The sequence below is a fragment of the Sus scrofa genome, chromosome 5 (assembly GCF_054392235.1).
Source record: "Sus scrofa isolate SSC_HxYL_T2T_F1_AM1 chromosome 5, Sscrofa_HxYL_maternal_Yorkshire_Landrace_v2.0, whole genome shotgun sequence".
Lineage (NCBI taxonomy): Eukaryota > Metazoa > Chordata > Mammalia > Artiodactyla > Suidae > Sus > Sus scrofa.
This window is the reverse complement of record NC_139387.1, coordinates 98,861,067-98,883,533: the sequence shown is the minus strand read 5'-3', so window position 1 is coordinate 98,883,533 and position 22,467 is coordinate 98,861,067. Positions and strand designations below refer to the sequence as shown.

Below are 22,467 nucleotides of genomic sequence, written 5' to 3'. Positions count from 1 at the left end.
TAGAGTGAGCTAATGTATAAAGTCCTTTTTCATTTTAAATGTAATTATCCAGTAATCACAGATAGTTGTTCATTTCAGTCACTCTTACTTCTTCTATACCAAGGACAGCAGAGGTGTGACCAGAGCAATGAGGCACAGCTATCCTGTGCACACTCACTCGTGAATATAGACACAATAAGTAAATTAGAATAAAGTCATTTTTTATTCTAGAGGAAAATAAAATCAATTTAAGGTAGGAAGGAACCTAAAAATACATCCAATTAATGGCCTTGATTTTTCAAATTACGAAATTATTTGTCAGAGACTGTACTACATCCAAAGTCTTAGCATAACATTCTCTATACTATAGTATGATGTTGATTTCACTTGTGAAGATCTTAAAATTCAGAAGTAAAAATCGAAGCATAAATGGTGGAATACAAAATCATGAAAAACACTGAGAAATCTGCATCCAAAACAAATCAGTTCATCTGTTCATTCAGTCAAAAACATTCACTGACAAGCTCTCTGACTCAGGACTGCCTACATAAGGCATGATACCTGACAACCTGCTCAGTGGAAGAGCAGATAAGTAAATAGACTGATACAAAAATGATTGCAAATTATATGATAGAAGAAAGCACAGACTTCTCCAAGATAGCACATTTTACCCAACATTAGGTGGGTTAAAGCACTGATCTTCAGTTTTTGTACACATTTACCCTCTAAAAAGATTTTTCAAAATCATGTATTTGCTTGCCTGTTTTAAGCTGAGATCAAAATTTTTTCATCAGCAATGTATATAATTCTAAAGGATTTATTTATAACGTATTATAAATATTGATTTTTAAAAATAAAACCAAGCCTCTCTTAAATATATCCAATGAAATTTAAATTGAAAAGCAATATATCACCACCACTATACATTAAAGTGTATATGAATAAGCTCTGGGTTGGAAGTTGGAAATTTTCCATCATTCCTTTTAATCTTTGAACCCATATTTCCATTTCAATTCTTCTATTGAAGTTTTTCAAATATAATATACTTACATGTAAAAATACTTATTTTCCTAACATTTCTACAACAAAAATATTTATATAGATTAATAAATTTTAAATATACTTCTAATGTAGAGTGTTATATATAACATAATTTATGATTATGTAATCTAATTAAATTTAGGCAAAATAATTTATGTTAAGAGTACAAATGAATTATATACATTTTAATTGACAGATATGTTTTCAATTTCTGGTAACCTTATGTCTCTAATTGCTAAAATATTTGTCTAGCATTATCATTTTAATGTTTATTACTGCCAAGTGATAAAACAACAGAATGTGACTAATTTAGTGAGATGGGTAAGAATCACTTAGTATTCCATGTATTTGTCCTTGAATATTAGCTATTACTTGAATAAAGCAGGCTACAATATTAATTTTAATTCTAAATTTAAAAATTCATTTTTTTAAAAAGATCACATTTATAAATCGTTTTTATATAAATACATATATATATAATGGTTTCTTCTGTGAACAGAAGAAACTTTTTAGAGCAAAAGTACAAATTAAAAAAAATTTTTCCATTTATATTCCAAAAATCAAATAATGATTTACCAATAAATATTTTTAATGAACCAAAATCTCAAATATGCACTTCTTTAATTTTGTTGAAGATAAATAAATAAAAACTATCTGACATTAAATGAATTTGTTATCAATAGTCACTTACATTCTTAATTTCTGAAATGTGTACCTATAAAGCCTAATCAAATCTGATAAAATTACTTTTTATTTTGTTTGCCACTCCTTCATTTAGAGACATATATTAAGCCACAATTAGGCAAAACGGGGGACAAAATTCCATAAAATTAGAAGTTTCACATTTTAGTATTTTTCCACTCTCAGTTCAATGTTGATTGGGTCAAAATGCCATTAAAAAGGCATGAGGCAAAAAAACCAAGCAAGAGGAATAACTCTCCCAGACGTAAGGCAATATTACAAAACTACAGTAACCAAGGTTTGTACTGGTACAGAAACAGACATACAGACTAATGGAACGGAGTAGAGAACCCAGAAATAAACCCAGACACCTATGGTCAATTAATCTTTGACAAAGAAAGCAAGAATATAAAATGGGAAAAAAAGTCTTTTCAGCAAGTGGTGCTGGGAAAACTGGACAGCTGCATTTAAATCAATGAAACTAGAAAACACCCTCACACTGCACAAAAATGAACTAAAAATGGCTTAAAGACTTAAACATAAGACACTATAAAACTCCTGGAAGAGAACATAGGCAAAACATTGTCTGACATCAACTGTACAAATGTTTTCTCAGGTCAGTCTCCCAAAGCAACAGAAATAAAAGCAAAAATAAACCAGTGGGACCTAATCAAAATGACAAGCTTTTGCACAACAAAGGAAACCATAAAAAAAAAAAAGACAAACTGCAGTATGGGAGAAAATAGTTTCAAATTATGCAACTGACAAGGACTTAATCTCTAAAATATATAATTTATACAACTCAACAGCAAAAAATAAAAAACAACAACACAATTGAAAAATGGGCAGAAGACCTGAACAGACACTTCTCCAGAGAAGGTATACCGATGGCCAACAGGCACATGAAAAAATGCTCAATATCCGTAATTTTTAGAGAAATGTAAATCAAACCTATAATGAGATACCATCTTGCACTGGTCAGAATGCGCATCATTAACAAGTCAACAAATAGCAAATGCAGGAGAAGGTGTAGAAAAAAGAGAACCCTCCTACACTGTTGGTAGGAATATAAATTGGTACAACCACTGTGGAAAACAGTATGGAGGTACCCCAGAAAACTAAATATAGAACTACCATATGATCCAGCAGTCCCACTCCTGGGCATGTATCTGGACAAAACTTTCCTTGAAAAAGATCCATGTACCCCCATGTTCACTGCAGCACTATTCACAATAGCCAACACATGGAAACAATCTAAACGTCCTTTGACAGATGAATGCATTAAGAAGTCACACACACACACACACACACACACACACACACACACACACACACACTGGAATACTACTCAGCCATATAAAAGAAAAAGAATGTCATTTATAGCAACATGGATGGAACTAGAGACTCTCATACTAAGTTAAATAAGTCAGAAAGAGAAAGACAAATACCTATGATATCACTTTTATCTGGAATCTAATATATGGCACAAATGAATCTATCTACAGAAATGAAACAAATTTATGGACTTGGAGAACAGACTTGTGGTTACAAGGGGGGAGGAAGAGGAGAAGTGGGATGGGCTGGGAGTTTGAGGTTAGTAGATACAAACTATTGCATTTGGAGTGGGCAAGCAATGAGATCCTGCTTTATAACACAGGGAACTATATCCAGTCACTTGTGATGAAACATGATGGATGATAATGTGAGAAAAACTATATATATATATACACACACACACACAAACATGCATATATGTGTATGACTGGGTCACTTTGCTCTACAGCAGAATTGACAGAACATTGTAAATCAACTATAATATAAAAAATAGAAATCTTAAAAAAGGGCATGTGAAATGGACAAAAAAACAGACACGATAATCATATTAGTAATTTCTTTCTATGGTTGACAACAATCATGTTAATAATTATACCTTTGAATTTATATGGTTTATATCAACTAAGGGAGAGGGAACATGGATAACCTTTTTGTCATAATCCACTATGTGAAAATTAATATGAAGAAAAAAAACAAGATATTGTACCCCTTGTAATTATGCAGCCTGCAAAAGTGTATTAAATGTTGTTAATTATATTATTAATTACTGATTGTATTTATAAATCCACAATATTCATAAATAATGAATAGGAATAAATAATGAACAAATATATATATGATTACAAGGAATCTTGGAAATATGAAAAATTGACTAATTTTTTTTTTTTTGCTTTTTTTTTGCACCTGTGGCATATGGAAGTTTCTAGGCCAGGGGTCCAGTCAGAGCTAAATCTGCTGGCCTAAGTCACAGCCACAGCAACATGGGACCTGAGCCTTATCTCTGACCCACACCAAAGCTCATGGCAACAATGGATCCCCTACCCACAGAGTGAGGTCAGGGATCAAACCCCGCATGCTCATGGATACTAGTTGGGTTTATCACTGAACCATGATTAGAACTCCTCAAATTGCCTAAATTTAAAAATGGACATACTCAGTGTATAGTGTCACTTTATGAGAAACCATCATATTTTTTTTTTCCCCAAAGGACTCACTGTAAGTGCATAAAAGTGTCAGCTATTGGTATCACCAGCTTTTTAAATTCACCACTATTATGGGTATGGAGTGTTTTATATAATTGAATTTTAATTTGTATTTTCATGATAAAGTATGATGTTGGCCATACTTTCATGGCTTATTTTTTATTCCTATATCTTATTTGGCCATATATCTGTTTAATTCTTTTCCCTTAAAAATCTTATTATTGTATTTTAAGAGTTCCTCATATATTTTTGGACCAAAGTTTTTTGTTTTTATTATTTTTTGTTATAAATACATTTTGCTAACACTCTCCTAGTTTTTTGGTGTGTCTTTTCATTTTCTTAACAGTGTCTTTTAAAGAACAAATTATTTTAAAATTTTATGAAGTCAAATTTATTATTTACAGTGGTCCACCTCTAGAGGTCTACTCAAGAGTTTAGAAAATATACGTTCTTACACTAACTTAAACCTAAATGTTTGTAGCAGTTTTATTCATATTAGCCCCAAAATGGAAACAACTCAGATGTATATTGATTAGTAAATTCATAAACAAAATATTGCAAATATATGTACGATGTACTACTACCTAGCAGTAAAAGAAATGATACACATAATGACATAATAACATAAATGAATCTCAAATGAATTATGCTAAATGAAAAAATGCCCAACAGGAAAGACTACATGATTCTTTATATGAAATCCTACAAAACTATGCAACAAAAAGCAGATCACTGTTCTTAGAGTTCTGGTGGGGAGGGTAAGAGGAGTGACTACAAAAAAGGCACAAAGGAACTTTTTGAAGAGATGCAAATATTCAATATCATGACTGTGGAGATTATTAAATGAATGTATGTATCTGTCAAAACTTACTGAATTTTATACTTAAAACTGGTGAATTATATTGTTTATAAATTACAATTCACTTTTTAAAAAGTGAAAAAACTAGTATGGATTTACAATATGGCTTTTTTTTTTTTCTTTTACAAAAGCTGATGTAAAAGACTTAAGAAATATTTCTTCCAATAGATTTTCTTTCATCAAAGAACTAGTAAATAAGGTTAACTGGTGAAAGTAAATGTGTAATGAGGAGAAGTCAAAATCATTAAAAAAAGAAAGAAATCACTTCTATCATTCCACTTTACCGTAACTAAATTTAAAGTATTTCTAAGGCCATAGTGCCCAGAGGAGACATGTATTTAACATAAAAGAAAAGTCCTATATCAATTGATTAAGAAGACTTCATCAACACCCACTCTTCTTATGGGTCCATTAGTGTTCTAGAGGATTTTATGTCCTGGAGCAAGACGAGGATAGATGAGTGACAAAAACTGTCAAAAGTTCTTTTTACTAAAATCTCTTGTTGGGCATCGGGTTCATAGGATGTCATTGCCTCTTAATAAAGTGGAGCACAACTGGAGGGGAAGACTGCTTTCCTCCGGAGGTGAAGTATCATGGCCTGAGAGGTGATTCCTAATGGCTTTCATCTAAATTGAAGAGTGAGAAAGAGTACAAAAGCCTTTAGAATCTACATAAAGTGAGGAGAAGGAGAGGAATGTTTCAATAAAACACTCTTGCCAGTCTTCAAAAACTGGGCAAGAAGACGTTTGAAAGAGCAAAGCTCGCAATATTGGGAAGAATAGAAATAGAGAAATCTTTAAAGGAGAAAAATGTCCCTCCCAACATCATTGAGAAAGATGGAGAAATTTCAAACTATGCTTATACTCCTTACATCTGTTTGTTGCACATTTTCAGGACATAAATATTCCTTTCCAGGTTGAGTCTTTCTCAGTTGAAGAGCCTGAAGGGTAAGGTTGTTTATAGTTAACCTGTTCTGAATCCCTCTTTTGTTCATTTATTTTGTGAGAACAATCACTTCATGTTGGTGAGGTCTGCTCCTCCTTATCCAAGGTTTGCATCTGCATCTTCTCCTCAGTTCCTCACTTATAACCTTGCATTAGCTCAACTGAATTTGAATTAAATAGTTGCTTTCTAATTTGTTTTTATTTTAATAAAATTAATGAAGAGTTTAATAAAGATTTACTAAACATCTAAAATGTATATGACTCTAGGTTAGCTATTGTCCCAGGTATAAAATAAATAAGATGAAATTCTAATCTTTAAGAGGACATCTAGTAAGAGATGGAGGAGATATATCAAAAATAATTCAAGCACAATGTATAATGTAATGTTTGTAGTAAGAGACATATAAAATGCTATGCAAGCACCTGAGAGAAAGGCATTATAGAATAAAGACACTTTAGATATAACAGGGACCTTGGAGATCATCCAGTGTAGTGGTTCTTAAACCTTAGCAGGGATTAGGATTACATAGAATCAGTGTTAAGACACAGTTGCTTGGTCCTATCTCCAGAATTCCTGATTTTTAAAGCTGGGGTTGGTACGAAGAATTTACATTTCTAACAAGTTCCCAGGTGATACTGATGCTGCTGGCCCAGGGATCACACTGAGGAGTACTCCTCCAGTTCATATATGAGTAATTTACAGATGAGAAAACTGAGTCTGAGAGAGGTGAAAACTAGCCAAAATGTGCATAGCTCATTAGCACACAACTGGGATTATGATCCAAGTCTCCTGGTTAAAGCTGAGTTTTCCTTTTTTAATGCATGCTTATGTGAGTGCAAGATGTGATAGGAGGGGAAGGATTTCTACAGATTAAGATAATAAGAAAGGCTTCCCCCATCTGAGCGGGGACCCAGGGAAAAGCTATAGCAAGCACAAAACTTCATTTTGGCTAAAGCTAGTGAATTGGCTATTGCCTGAACTGTGACAGAACTGTTCAAGTAGTTATGTATTGAGTGGACTGAGGGAGAAGCCCAAAGGACAGTAGGATGATGTAAAATCTAGTTGAGAGGTAAAAAGGGCCACAATGAACACCTAAGGGAGTAACAGTGAAGTAACAAATTGTCTATTTATGGTTTAGAAGGTAATCAGTTATCTCCCTTTTGAACTAGAAAGTATCCCTAATAATAAATTCAGAGTAACAAGCTGAATTCAGAAGACTCTGAGGGTAGGAAAAATCATAGCCAACTGAATTTTAAGTATCAGTATTAACTTTTTAATGTTGCATCAGAAGTATACTCTGAATATTCAGCTTTATAAGTAGTTGGTATAACCAATAATTTGAAAAGAAATATTAATTTCTTAAGCCAGCTCTAAAATCTTTTTATTAATAACTCAAAATAGATAGAAATTATCTTCATGTCGTCTGGCTCCTGCTATCCATTTTAATAAATTAAAATGAAATAAAATAAATGGAAAAGATAAGGAAATTTAATAAATTCTAAGTTTAAGGATCTAAAATATTCTGTTTAAGGGACTGAAAATTTTAAACTTTAGAGGCTGTTTTTAGTGAATATGTTCCTCAAGATTATACTTTGTTCAAAACTACATGGAGGATTTTATTTGAGGGGATATTAAAGGAGGATTTAGCTCAAGAATTTAATTTCCTAAATTCCTAAATCTGATTTTTATTCCCCCCCCCCTTTTTTTTTTTACTCACAGACGGTCAGCACAAAGTTTTACAATTAGACTCGGCATAATTTTCTGCAAAAAGACTAAAAGCTAAAGGATTTAATGGATAACTAAAAGCCTATTTATTTATTGGTGTTAAAATTCATGCCTGTGGGATGGTATCTTAATATTCTACCCAGTATTTTGAGAGAGACCAAGAAGCAAGGGACAATTATGAACCTGGAATAAGTATCTCTGACGTTCCTTGAATTAATGGATTCTTTTCAATTCTTCTGAAAAATCAGGAAAATTAGTGCCATTTCCATTTGCTCCAAGAATTAGACTGTGCAGTCAGCCATCCATCTGATGCTTTGTCAGGACAGCTGCTTCTACATGTTCTGGTATGTGATGCAGTTCATACTGTGTGAGTCCCATGGTTACTCCTGTACCCACTTTGCTGTGAAGTGGGTCCCTTGGTCAAATGCTATTATGTGTATGTCCTTGTTTGTAGATCTGGCGCTATAGAAGCCCCTGAATAGTCAGGCTGTTTGCGGTCCTGTGGAGGGAAAAAGCAAAGTGCTATCTGGAATATGTATACATTCCCGTGAAGATAAATACTGGCCCTTCTAGAAAGAAGAGGGCCCAAAGCAGATGACTTGACATTGGTACCAGCTGGTCTCCTTGAGAGATAATGCCACACTAAAGTCCCAGCAATCATTTCTGTGGCTGCTGGGATGGACATTCAGAGTTGTCTGTAGTCTTACTAAATGGCAGCCCACTGGCTAATGCCTAGTTTCCGTCTCTGCCACCTGGCTACTCTGTCCATGTGCCTATTGTGTCAGCTCTGGGACTGCTGAATACAAAGGCTGACTGAATCATTTTGTCGACTCCATCTTCAGTTCCTCTCCAGGTGAATATTTTCTGGTGGATATTAATATGCAATGACAAAAATCTTCACACCAGTCCCATTTCCTTACGTTCATTCATATGTCTCCAGTCCAGACATCCCTTGTCTCTGCTGCTCCAGTCCTCTTCCTTCCAGTTTGCCTGTAACTGTAACACTGCCCTTGTGCATTTGTGGTTTGCACCCATGTATCATGCTGATCCCTCCACAAACCAAACTTAGGCTTTTTACTTCTCTTTGATCTGGATGGACAAGACCCTCACATGGCCATGGGTGAAATGAAAACTGAAGGAAGGTCACAGAAGCAACTGTGGTGGGTGACACGGGGATTTGGGCCATATATGTTATGCAGGCCCTATAATCCTGCTCAAACTCAATTCCATTTTCTTCTTATGATGGGTTAGCTCAGGTCCTTCTGACACTGTGCTTGACAGGTTTGACAGAACTTAGCTGAGAATGAGTCATTTCAGAGATATGGTTACTTGGTGCCCCATGGAAATTCTATACATCTTCTGGTGCTCAGTAACTTATAAGAAACTGTTTCTTAAAAGAAGTATAATTCTTCTCTGCTGTTAGTATGGCTATAGTCCAGAACCCCAGTGGCCTATGTTAGGATTCTCCTTCTGAGGTTTTTCATAAGGCCACACTGCCACTCTTTTAACCATTTATCTTCAAATACAACTGGGAAGGATCATCTGGCCCAAGTGGCAGAACTATCTGACTGCAGCCTAAGTTTTCTGCAGAACCCTTTACTGCACTTGGCTCTGCTCAGAGGTGGTAGCCTTTTGTGACACCTGGTATATCACCCAGAAAAGTAGACCTCCATGTAAAATGTGCTGCTTCTAGAACCCAACAATGTATCCAAGCATTGCATTTCCTTCTCTGTGATAAGTGATCAAGACACAGGGATTTACTTTTTATTTTATATGGGATATATCAGCATACCCCTTACCATAGGTCCTTTTAAAATTGTACTGAAGTGTCATGTTCTTGAATCCACATGCCTCTGGAGTGCATGTGTTTTACCAAGGCCTCCAGAATCTTAGTAAACTCTTGCTCACTCTGATTAAACTGAAAAGTACCATTAATGTAATGAATCAATATACATTCATTATTGGGGTATGTCTCTCACATGGTCTCTATCTCTTCGAATTACATTGTAACTGTGGTTACCAGAGTTAACATATTTCTGGGGCAAAACTATAAATGAATATTGTTATTTTCTACTGTGAAAGTGTACAGTTTCTCCAAAGAAGATATACAGATGGCCAACAAACACATGAAAAAATGCTCAACATTGCTGGTTATAAGAGAAATGCAAATCAAAACTACCATGAGATATCACCTCACACCAGTCAGAATGGCCATCATTAATAAATCCACAAATAGCAAGTGCTGGAGGGGCTGTGGAGAAAAGGGAACCCTCCTGCACTGTTGGTGGGAATGTAAACTGGTACAGCCACTATGGAGAACAGTTTGGAGATACCTTAGAAATCTATACATAGAACTTCCATATGACCCCGCAATCCCACTCTTGGGCATCTATCCGGACAAAACTCTACTTAAAAGAGACACGTGCACCCGCATGTTCATTGCAGCACTATTCACAATAGCCAGGACATGGAAACAACCCAAATGTCCACTGACAGAGGATTGGATTCGGAAGATGTGGTGTATATATACACAATGGAATACTACTCAGCCATAAAAAAGAACAAAATAATGCCATTTGCAGCAACATGGATGGAGCTAGAGAATCTCATACTGAGTGAAATGAGCCAGAAAGACAAAGACAAATACCATATGATATCACTTATAACTGGAATCTAATATCTAGCACAAATGAACATCTCCTTAGAAAAGAAAATCATGGACTTGGAGAAGAGACTTGTGGCTGCCTGATGGGAGGGGGAGGGAGTGGGAGGGATCGGGAGCTTGGGCTTATCAGAAAAAAAAAAAAAAAAGAAAGTGTACAGTTTCTGTTGTTCTTTATTAATTGGATAGAAAAGAATGCATGTGCCAAAAAGAATGGCCACATACCTTATACCTGAGACTTCTATAGTCATCTCTTGCAAGGATACCATGTTCAACACAACAGCTTTGATCAAGGCTTTGTGTAGACTACAGTTATTCTCAAGATCTGTCTAGTTTGCAAGGGACCAGTAGCATACTAAATGAATATATGAAGAGAACTATCACCACTGCATCCTTGAAGATCCTATATCTTATTCCACAGCTTTAAGGCTTAATATTGGATCACCCCAATTGCCATTATGGCAATTCCCATTATTCAGTGACCAGGAAAATGAACTCAGTGGTCCTATTGAAAGCCGGATTTTATCAGGACTCTCCATTTATTATCTGGCTTGTACATCACCCTTTTGATGAAGGAGGTCCAATGATGATTCAGGTTTCTAGGTATCATATCCACTCATACCAAATGTCCAATAATCTTTGAAATATCTGAATAGTATATTTACTACAATGTATTGATGTCTAGTAAATGGCTATAGTTTCCTTTTCATATAAATAAGAAATGTATTTATTTTCATATAAATACCTAATAACTATCCTGCTATAAAGAAATCACAACATCATAACTCATGTTATTTATGCTATTTACCTTAGTGATTCATTCATGCATACAAACCCCACTAAGGGCCTATTTTGGGACTCTGTGCTAGATGCTTGAGCTTGTATAAGAAAGAGTTTATGTACAAGGGTAGAAAGTTCTGAAATTTGTCAAACTTCTCATTTGACAGAGCATATACAGTTAAGAAACAATTTTAAATGTAGTCAATTGCTCATTTAAAGGGATATAAGCATACTTTATTTATGACACTGATGTACATTCTTGTAAGGAATTCTAAGCTCTTACTTATGTAATTATTTTATTCTTCTTCTTAAAGGGCTCTAGACCCTTTAAAAAGGTTTAAACAAAAACACTTAAATTAATGGATTAAAATAATGTAGACATTAGCTCGTAGTTACCATATACAGCACTGCACAGCTAAAGGGAGCACATTCACAGGGACTATGATATAACTGACACCCCCTATGGGGGTGGGGTTGTGCAGCACACAACCATACAACTGCAGGTAAAAGCCCCATAATTCTGTTACCTACAATCTTGGTATAGCTAGAGCCTGTCACACAGAAATTAGTAGGAACGTTTTTGCTTCTTCTCATATTTAAAGCCTTGAATTTAACATTTGGAAAACTCCAAATGAGATTGTATGTCATATTATTATAATTTTATGCACTATAAAATTTTAATTTAGTAAATGTAAATATTTAAAATGTACAAGGAATTTTTAACACATTGCTTTTTTTTTTTTTTTTTTTTAGCAAACAGAGCACTAAAAAGCAATTGAACAAGCAACAATAAACAAACAAAATCAGAGACAGCGAGGCTCAGTATGTGCCAGCAAGGTACATTATTACCATTGCCATTTCCATCTATTATTAAAAAAATATATAGCACAAGACTATACGTTGGATCACAAATTCAGCTTCTTTAGTGTTAGTTGGAAGTTGAGCCCCGTCTCTTTGAGGAGATAAGGAAAGAAAATAAAAGAATTGTCTAGCCTGGCAAGGCAGGTGCTAGCACTTTGTAACCTTGGTTAGGTAACCTCAGTTTCATAAATATTCATTGTGCTCAGTCCTAGGGATAGAAAAGGGAATATATCTCCTTTCACTTGCAATTTAGACTTGTAGAGAAGACCAAAAAATTTGGTTGTTATTTCTATGTACTCTGTACATACTATATACCATGTATTATATACTCTGTGTAATAAATAATAATTGTGTGCAACAACATAGGTCACACACCCGTGAAACAAGCCTGCATAGGGGATTATTCTCTGGAGATAGGCTGAGGATGAGCACTACTGAACCTATAGTATTAAGCATTTTATTGACTCTCTGGCTTTCATTCCATCCCACCCCATTCCTATTATATAAGATCCATTTGATTAAGGTAAAATTGACCCCATTCTCAGATCCAAGTGGATTCCAATTGATATGAACCAATCAACGTAATATTATCCCTTTCACCTCAGTAGGATATGAAACAACCCAGGCTTAAGCCAATCAGCCTGAAGTCCAGATTCTAGATCAAAGTGATCTATTCAGATTGGTCCAACTGAATCAAAGTTCAGAACTGTTATTTGACTGTTAAATAAAGTCTTTCTCTTGGTAGTATGATAGGCAGAGATGAGGTTGAAACTTCTGTATGCCATTTTTCTACCGTGAGGGAAGCTAGTATGAGGACATACCTCTCGGATATCTGCATCTAACTCCATCAAGTCTTTGCTTTAAGCCAGTAAAAATCCATCGTGGCTCCTAAGTATGAGGAAAGAAGTAAACTGACCTATGACTGGCTTTAAAGCAGCATTTCAACATTCCAGAAAAAAAAAAAAAAGGAGAGACTACTGGATGATGAATGTAGGCACAAGCCATGCACATGTAGTAGTAGAAGAAAAAAAATGCTGTTAAGCACAAAACAGAAAGTGTAAAACTGCAATCTGGCTGTTCTCTAGCTTGGGTGTTCCCCTTTTGGCCCCTCCTAGGGCCTTAGTAATTGTCAACTGACAGCTTCAAGCAGGAATTCTGAAGAGGAAAACAGGAAATCCTAAATATTTCAGCTAGTTTGGAAGAGAAGAGAGGAAAAAGGAGAAATACAATTAAGAAAAAAATGACAAACAAGAGATTACAGAGTTATTTAATTATACTTCTGTAATACAGAGAGGTGGAAAAATGACCTAAGAAATTGACAGAAAAAATTATAATGAATGTGGAAAGAACACGATCTCTGTTCCTCTTCCATTTCTTCAGTAGCTATTCCAAATCTGCCCCACATCCAAAAGCTTCATCCAATCCATAACTGGTCCACGCTAAGAAAATTATTTCTTCTACCACAAAAATGTGAGACCACTGGAGACCAAATGACCCACATTCTACCACTCTAGTGACAACAGCATCTCCATCTACAAGAATCTTTTCTTCCTCTCTCATCTCAAAAAAGGAGGTTCCCCATTTCTATGTGGAGACTAAAACTCCCATTTATATTCTTCATCTCATCTCTAAGCCTTGGTTTATCTGTTTTACCTTCAAACTTTTATTTTCTACACAATCCTTATTTTCGGTTTAGATATATGCTTGATCTCTCCATCTTTGAGAAATTTCTCCAATACATTATGTTGCTTTCTAGCTAGCTTTAAAAAAATAAAAGTTTACTCTTGCTTTTTCTACTCACATATTATTTTGAAAACAGTTCTAGCAGATAATAAATGATATGGTGGCCAAATCCAAAGGACTTGGCCTCACTATGACATTTTATTTTTTAATTATTCCTTCTTTGTAGAAACTCCCTGCCCTTTGTCTCTCTGCTATTTTCTTTTGGTTCTCTTCCTGTATATATGATTTATTTGCTGGAAATATTTTGCCTGCTATTTAAATTTCTATGTTTCTGACTTCAGATCTCTTCTCAATCTCTATCTTCTCCCCTCAGAAACCTAAACTCCTCAAATCCACATTGGTACCTTTCAATTTTGTATCTCTACTTTAGATTTTTCTGCAAAGTACCTAACCCACAGAAACTATTGCCCACTAGATATTTATACAAAAATATCTCACTAGAAGTTTTGTTTTCTCTACTCATCTCTGAGTCCTGGCTCTTAGTTCCTGGCTTGGTTAAGGGCATAGAATCTCCCAGACTGAGTTCCCTTTGTGGCTCAGTGGTTAATGGATCTGACTAGGATCCATGAGGATGCAGGTTCAATCCCTGGCCTTTCTTAGTTGGTTAAGGATCTGGTGTTGCTATGAGCTGTGGTGTAGATTGCAGGCTCCGCTCAGATCCCACGTTGCTGTGGCTGTGGCATAGGCTGGCAGCTATAGCTCCAATTTGACCCCTAGCCTGGGAACTTCCATCTGCGGCGGGTGCAGCCCTAAAAAGAAAAAAAAAAAAAGTCTCCCAAGCAAGAAATATGAGAATCAAGTCAACAGCTACCCTTCATTAGTTGCGAGATTTTACCATCTTATATGTACTTCTGCAATAGCTTGCTATTCAGTCAGCCTTCTCACTGTTAGTCTTCCCCTCTTCCTACTTTTCCTCCACATGCTGCCAAGAGAGATATCTCTAATAATAGTTAAATGTAAGTCTGATCATGTCATTTTCTTGTTCAAAATTCCCCCAACAGCTTCCCATCACCTGCAGGATTAAAGCTAAATTATGGCTAAATGTCTCTGGCAGGAGTACAGGAACCTGCATGTTTTGATTCCTATATGCTTGTCCAGCCACATCTAGTCTATTAAATAACTGCTTAAAATTCTCTAGTTAATGCTGCGTCAAGTTCTTGATCTTTTCTGCACACTATTCCTTCTTGTCCAACCGGCCTTCTCTTTCTTTTCAACTCTGAACATTCTTATGTACCTTGCAAAATTCAGATAAGCACCATTCACTCAAAGAAATGTCACCTCTGTCCCCAGACCAAAAAACCCATCCCCCCACCACTATAATATCATTGTTTCTTAAATCTACCTCTATTCTTGAACATTTCAGAAATTACTGCAATTTTTGTCCACTCTTTCTTCCCTGTTACTCCATTACCTCTTGAAGGTACAGACTGTGTCTTATCTAATTTCTACTCCCATAACTTAGAACAGACTAATTTCTATTCAATCTCAACAAATGTTTGTTCAAGTGAATTCCATTTCAATATAAACAAGATTATCAAAGAGAACATATGTTATATGAATGCACTTATCTTAATAAAGGAATGATAGAAAGTGGCTAGTAATGGGTTATTTAGAAATCTTGATTATTATGTCACATTTGTGGCACAGAGAATACTTTATATAAGCTTTTAAAGAAGCTTTTACGTAAACCTCAGATGATGGGAGAACATGGATTTATTTTGGAGGCTGTACAATTACAAAAGGATTAGGACTTCTTCCACATCTAAGATCAAGAATAAAGACTTCTGTTCCTTATTTTCCATAATGCAATAGTGGATGAAAGCACACTTGGGTCCTGGTGAAAGAGTATCAGGATATATCAGCAGTTTTAGGAAAAGCAGCAGATGTATTAAGAGTTTTAGCTGGAGAATAAGTGAAGGAAGTAGAGTTGTTGTAAGGGTAAGGTGATGCACATATCCTAGATACCAGGTATTTTTAAAGCAACTGACAGTGAGCAATTTTGGTGGAAAAAGGGACGAACTAAAGACATACTATAGATGTAGCTGAAGAAGTATACATAAAAAGTTAAGCATGGGACATCTTTATACAACAAAACCATTGGATTTGGGAGTGAATTTTAAATCTTGGTAGAATTTTGATAGCACTGAAAGTAAACAAATCATATACACACTAGCAAATAGGAATTAAGGATTTTTTTTCCTCAGGGTTGAGAAAGTGACGATTGGGACATTTAAATAAACGTAAATTGTGAAATGTCAAGTTAAAAATGATGCCTGTAATCAGGTTCATTTTCTACACTGAGCCTCTAAAGCCTTTTCCTCTTTTAGGTCACTTCTCTACCTGGTGAGACTTGGTAGAGGTGGAGATGCCTCCAGTAGAAGTGGAAATTCATTTTCCTGGACATAATCTCACCACATTCTAAATCTTCAACTCAAGGTGTTCAATGGAGAGAATCAGGAGTAGTAAGAAATCCATGCAGGTAAGAGTAGAGCAGCAAATAAAGCCGGATTAAGTCCCAGAACAGGTGATGGTTGTGATTCTGTCAGCCTGTCCAAGTTCTGGCAGTTATGGTTTCCATGGTACAGCAGCTGGGCTGGTGCCCAGTAGTGGTTGCATAGAGGTCTGTATGGGACCAATTCTCTGACATCACTTTAGATATTTTTCCTGATAATGTGGTCTCTAAACACAATTTCTCATACCCTTTTTAAAATTCCATTTCTGCTGAAAGTATCCTGGCTTGGTTTATGATATCTAAAATGAAGGAACTTGACTTGTCATCTACCTTTCTAACAAATCCAGAACTGCAATCTTCTACTGAACATTTACTGCATGCACAGGGAATTATATTATGTTCTGGGGCACACAGGTTGGATAGAGGTGAATACTAAAATGTAGACACAGGGCAGCTCTTGGGGCAGGCGGCATAAAGCAAACATAAACTGAGGCAGGAAGATGCAAGCAGTGCACTGAAGTACAAACTATGCAGAACAGAAGTAACAATCATTTCTGACTAATGGGATTATGGGGTCCTTCATAAAAGACATAGATTTTTAATTAATTCTGGAAGAATGGGTAGGATTTTTAATAGGGAATGTCTGGGGTGAGGAAAGTAGAGATTCCCATTGAGTGATACTGGGCTTAAGGAACATTATAATCAAAAAGAAGTAGTAGAAAGTGCAGTGGATCAAAATGTAAGCTACTGTTTCATTCAACTGTAATTAAATACAGAGGAACATGGTGCACTTTCAAGATGGTCTAATTATTTTAGAAACTGGAGAGTTCCCTAGGTATACACATGGGAGGCCTGAGATTATCCCATAAGCCTGATTTCTGAGGGTCACATTTGTAGGCCCCTGGGAAGTGTAAACAGTTCAGTGCCTTGTAGACACAATTTCCTTGGGTAGCATCAGGTGTATTAAGCCTACCTCAGCCTGGTGCTTGTCTTATGTTGTCCAGAGTTGCACAAATCATGAGTCAAGTGATGATTTTCAATTTTTTTGAGTAGAAATAATTTCTTCAAAATAAATACTATTCAGAAGGCTAATTTAATAGATAAAGATCTCTGGTAGATGGAAACATGGGGGAATCTCACAGCCTTGCTCTCTGTCCCTTCCCCCACCTCCTCACCACATCATACTCTTCAGTACTTCACCTTGGAACTTCTAGGAATTTAGAGAATTAAAGTTTCTAAACCACTGGAATATGCAGAAGTGGAATTTCATAGCAAAAGTCAGAGACTGCGTTAGGAGGAGATATGATAGAGGGAATCATAGCGACATGTTTGATTTATAAATGGGCTATATCAAAGACTCTTGGAATCACCTAATCTATGTTGTGATATAGAGAGGAGAGAATGAACAAATAAGCTACATATATGAGGAATTTATGTGAGCTCATTGAAATTAAGAGGGAGGAGTTTCCCCACTGTGGTGCAGTGGGTTAAGACTCCAACTGTGGCGGCTTGGGTCCCTGTGGAGGAACAGGTTAGATCCCTGCCTGGGCACAGTGGATTAAAGGATCTGGCATTGCTGCAGCTGCAGCATAGGACACAGCTGCAGCTCAGATTCAATCCCTGGCCTGGAACTTGCGTACGCCATGGTTGTGGGCATAAAAAAAAAAAATTAAAAATTAAGAGGGAAAGAGAGAAAACACTTCTTATAATTTGAGGGATAAAGACTTTTTAGATACAAAACAGCAATAATTAATAATAATAATAAAGACCAAAATACAACTGTGTAAAGTTTGTTGTCACTGGTAATAGAATTAAAAACGTAGGCATAAATATGTCTGTTGCTTCTATAATAAAATCATCTGTGATAATTATAACTGAAGTTATACTTTTTAATGCTAACAATGTATAGAATAATACAATGAGTGAATCTTTGATTTATTTGGGTTCAAGACACTGTGAAGAATACACTAAGTTATCAACATGTGGACTTTAAGTGCTAGACCACCCAGGAGCTAATTGGACTCAATAAAGTGTGTGTTCTTTTTGGATGGTATGTGTGTGTTTTCTGAGAGAAAGACATTTTCAGAGTGTGGTATATTAAACTATACACATGTGCCCTGAAGCATGTAGTGAGTTCAAGCATGTTTATTCGCTCTTCAATGCCAAACTAGGCAGGGCAGGATGTTTCTAAATCCCCCTTAAAGCAACAAATCAAAGTGCTTTCCTGGGAAGGATTCTTTGGGGAATGGTGATCTAGTGTCCCAGATGACCACATAGGAGTCACACAAAACTAGCTACACATTAACCCGTTGTTTTTTCCCTTTGAGGTTAGTCTCAGCAGTGCTCCTCTTCAATTCTAAAAGAAGTAAGGAGACTAAAATGTAAGAATAAAAAGTAAAGTGAACTAAGGTGTCACTGATGATAGATAGGGGTAGGAGAAATAAGTTATCTCACAAAATTAGGAATAATTTCTATTTATGAAAATAGATATGGATATATGTATATTTATATAAAGCTCATGCCATGTTGCCAGGTGATGTTTTAGGCACAGTCAAGGTCCCTATCTTCTAGCAGGGTGAGACGATAAACAGGGAAACAAAAAGATAACCTTACGTCACAATAACTGTTGTAGAGAAAATACACTGGGTGATATAATAGTAACTATAAAAGGGCTTTTATTTTTTTAAGTGTTTTGATTAACTCAATTAATTTAATTTTATCTTCATTATAAAGAGTGCTGCCAGGGAAGGCCATTCTAAAGAGGTGCTGTTAGAGTACAGGGCTAAGTGAAGTTGGGTGTCAAGTGAAAGTTCTAGGGGAGAAAATAGTTCAGGCAAAGGATCAGCATATGTACATCTCTGAGCAGGAAATAGTTGGGTATATTTGCAGGAGGAGCATGAAGGGTCAAGCATTAGGTAGGTGATGGTATGAGAGGAGTAGAGAGCTAAGCAGAGGTCAGACCTTGTGTGGCCTTTAAGGCTGTGGTAAAGAAATTGAATTTAATTCTAAAAAAATTTGGAAGACTAGTAAGTTTTACTAGGAAAAGTAACCTCATCTGGTTGGCTTTGTAAAAGAGCACTTTGGTTCCTGGGTGAATGAAATATGTCGTGGAATGTATGGGAGAAAAGAGGCTAACTGCAGGTTACTGCTACAGATGCACTAGAAGAAGGCATATTCCAGGACCACTTTAGGAGACACTGATGGACTTTCTGGCAGTTTAAATGTGATAAATGGGACAAGAGTTCCCAAGGCAAAGGGGAAGGGGAAGGCTCTATAATAACCACCATTTTGGCTTAAACCACTGAAATGGGAAAGGGTATGGGGGAGAAACAGGTTTGCGGAAGAAACCAAACATTCTGTTAAGTCTGAGATGTTTCTGAAATATCTAAGTCAAAATGCCACAGATGCAGATGTGTATAAGCAAGGCTCCCTCATACAGTACTTGTGCAGCAAATGTGTTAAAGAGAGGCACCCAGGGGCATATCCTTAGCAGTGGAACTTTTTAAAAAATGCTCCACAGTGACTCTGGATATGCTAGATGCATCATCACTGCTGTGATTTGGGTTCATATTCTCAGTTTCAATACTCAAAGTATCTTCCAAACTTAAAATTAATTTACAGGCCTTCCTCAAAAAAGAAGAAAAATCTCAAATTGACAACTCACCACCTAAATGAATTAGAAAAAGAAGAACAAAAAAACCCTAAAGTCAGCAGAAGGAAGGAAATAATAAAGATCAAAGAGGAAATCAATAAAATAGAGATTCAAAAAAACAATAGAGAAAATTAATAAAACCAAGGACTGCTTCTTTCAAAAGGTGGACAAAATTGACAAACTTCTGGCTAGACTCACTAAGAGAAGAGAAATAACCCAAATAAATAAAATTAGAAATGAAAAAGGAGGAGTTCCCGTCGTGGCGCAGTGGTTAACGAATCCAACTAGGAACCATGAGGTTTCGGGTTCGGTCCCTGCCCTTGCTCAGTGGGTTAACGATCCGGCGTTGCCGTGAGCTGTGGGGTAGGTTGTAGACGCGGCTCGGACCCGCATTGCTGTGGCTCTGGCGTAGGCCGGTGGCTACAGCTCCGATTCAACCCCTAGCCTGGGAACCTCCATATGCCGCGGGAGCGGCCCAAGAAATAGCAACAACAACAACAACAACAACAAAAAGACAAAAGACAAAAAAAAAAAAGACAAAGAAATGAAAAAGGAGAAATCACAATGGATACTGCTGAAATACAAAAAGAGAATACTATGAACAAATATATGCCAACAAATTTGAAAATCTGGAAGAAATGGACAACTTTCTAGAATACTACAGCCTGCCAAAACTGAATCAAGAAGAAATAGATCAACTGAACAGACCGATCACTAGAAATGAAATTGAATACATCATAAAAACACATGCTACAAACAAAAGCTCAGGACCAGATGGCTTCAAAGGTGAATTCCACCAAACATACAAAGAGAATCTGATGCCCATCCTCCTTAAACTTTTTCAAAAAGTTGAAGAAGAAGGAATACTCCCAAAGACATCCTATGATGCCACCATCAACCTAATTCCAAAACCAAAGACACCACCAAAAAAAAAAACAAAACCAAAAAAAAAAACTATTGGCCAGTATCTTTGATGAATATAGACGCAAAAATTCTCAACAAAATTTTAGCCAACCGAATCCAACAGCATATCAAAAAGATCATATACCATGACCAGGTGGGATTCATCCCAGGTTCACAAGGATGGTTCAACATACATAAATCAATCGTCACACATCACATTAACAAAAGAAAAGTCAAAAACCATGTGATCATCTCAATAGATGCAGAAAAAGCATTTGACAGAGTCCAACATCCATTCATGATCAAAACTCTTACCAAAGTGGGTATAGAGGGAACATACCTTAACATAATCAAAGACATTTATGACAAGCCCACAGCAAATATAATACACAGTGGAGAAAAGCTGAAAGCCTTTCTTGCTAAAATCTGGAACAAGACAAGGATGTCCACTCTCACCACTGTTATTCAAAATAGTACTGGAAGTCCTAGCCACAGCAATTAGACAAACAAAAGAAATAAAAGGCATCCAAATAGGAAGAGAAGAGATAAAACTGTCACTCTATGCAGATGGCATCATACTCTATATAGAAAACTCTAAGGACTCAAGCCAAAAACTACTTGAACTGATCAACAAATTCAACAAAGTAGCAGGATATAAGATTAACATTCAGAAATCAGTCACATTTCTGTATACTAACAATGAAATATTAGAAAAGGAATACAAAAATACAATGCCTTTTAAAATTGCACCCCCAAAAATCAAATACCTGGGAATACACCTGACCAAGGAGGTAAAGGACTTATATGCCAAGAACTATAAAACATTAATCAAGGAAATTAAAGACCACCGAAAGAAATGGAAAGCTATCCTATGCTCCTGGGTTGGAAAAATCAATATTGTAAAAATGGCCATACTACCCAAAGCAATCTACAGATTCAATGCAATCCCTATCAATTTACCTATGACATTTTTTCACAGAACTAGAACAAACAATCCAAAACTTCATATGGAACCACAAAAGACCCAGAATTGCCAAAGCAATCCTGAGGAAAAAAAAAAACAAAGCAATATTACAAAGCCACAGTCATCAAAACAGTGTGGTACTGGTACCAAAACAGATAGACAGACCAATAGAACAGAATAGAGAACCCAGAAATAAACCCTGACACCTATGGTCAATTAATCTTTGACAAAGGAGGCAAGAACATAAAATGGGAGAAAAACAGTCTATTCAGCAAGTATTGCTGGGAAACCTGGACAGCTGCATGCAAATCAATAAAACTAGAATATAAACCCTCACACCATGCACCAAAATAAACTCAAAATGGCTGAAAGACTTAAATATAAGACAAGACACCATCAAACTCCTAGAAGAAAACATAGGCAAAACATTCTCTGATATCAACCTTACAAATGTTTTTTTCTCAGGTCGGTCTCCCAAGCAACAGAAATAAAAGCAAAAATAAACCAATGGGACCTCATCAAACTGACAAGACTTTACACAGCAAAGGAAACCAAAAAGAAAACAAAAAGACAACTTACAGAATGGGAGAACATAGTTTCAAACGATGCAATGGACAAGGGCTTAATCTCTAAAATATACAACTTATACAACTCAACAGCAAAAAAGCCAACAACCCAATGAA

General features: G+C 36.0%; 1 protein-coding gene across 16 annotated transcripts in view; it reads left to right on the top strand.

Moving 5' to 3' along the window:
* Positions 1 to 22,467, top strand: part of LOC146403580 (uncharacterized) — a 688,950-nt gene that overhangs the window by 558,696 nt on the left and 107,787 nt on the right. For 4 of the 16 annotated variants that reach the window (XR_014804409.1, XR_014804423.1, XR_014804420.1 and 1 more), the window contains 2 exons: positions 11,963 to 12,046; positions 16,141 to 16,292. The exons of 5 other annotated variants lie outside the window; for them this stretch is intronic. The gene's annotated coding sequence lies outside the window, so the exon portion shown is untranslated. Of the gene's footprint in view, positions 1 to 5,204; positions 8,112 to 11,962; positions 12,049 to 16,140; positions 16,293 to 22,467 lie in introns of those variants that run through there. 7 more of the 16 variants (XR_014804415.1, XR_014804432.1, XR_014804431.1 and 4 more) reach the window with 5 other exon arrangements.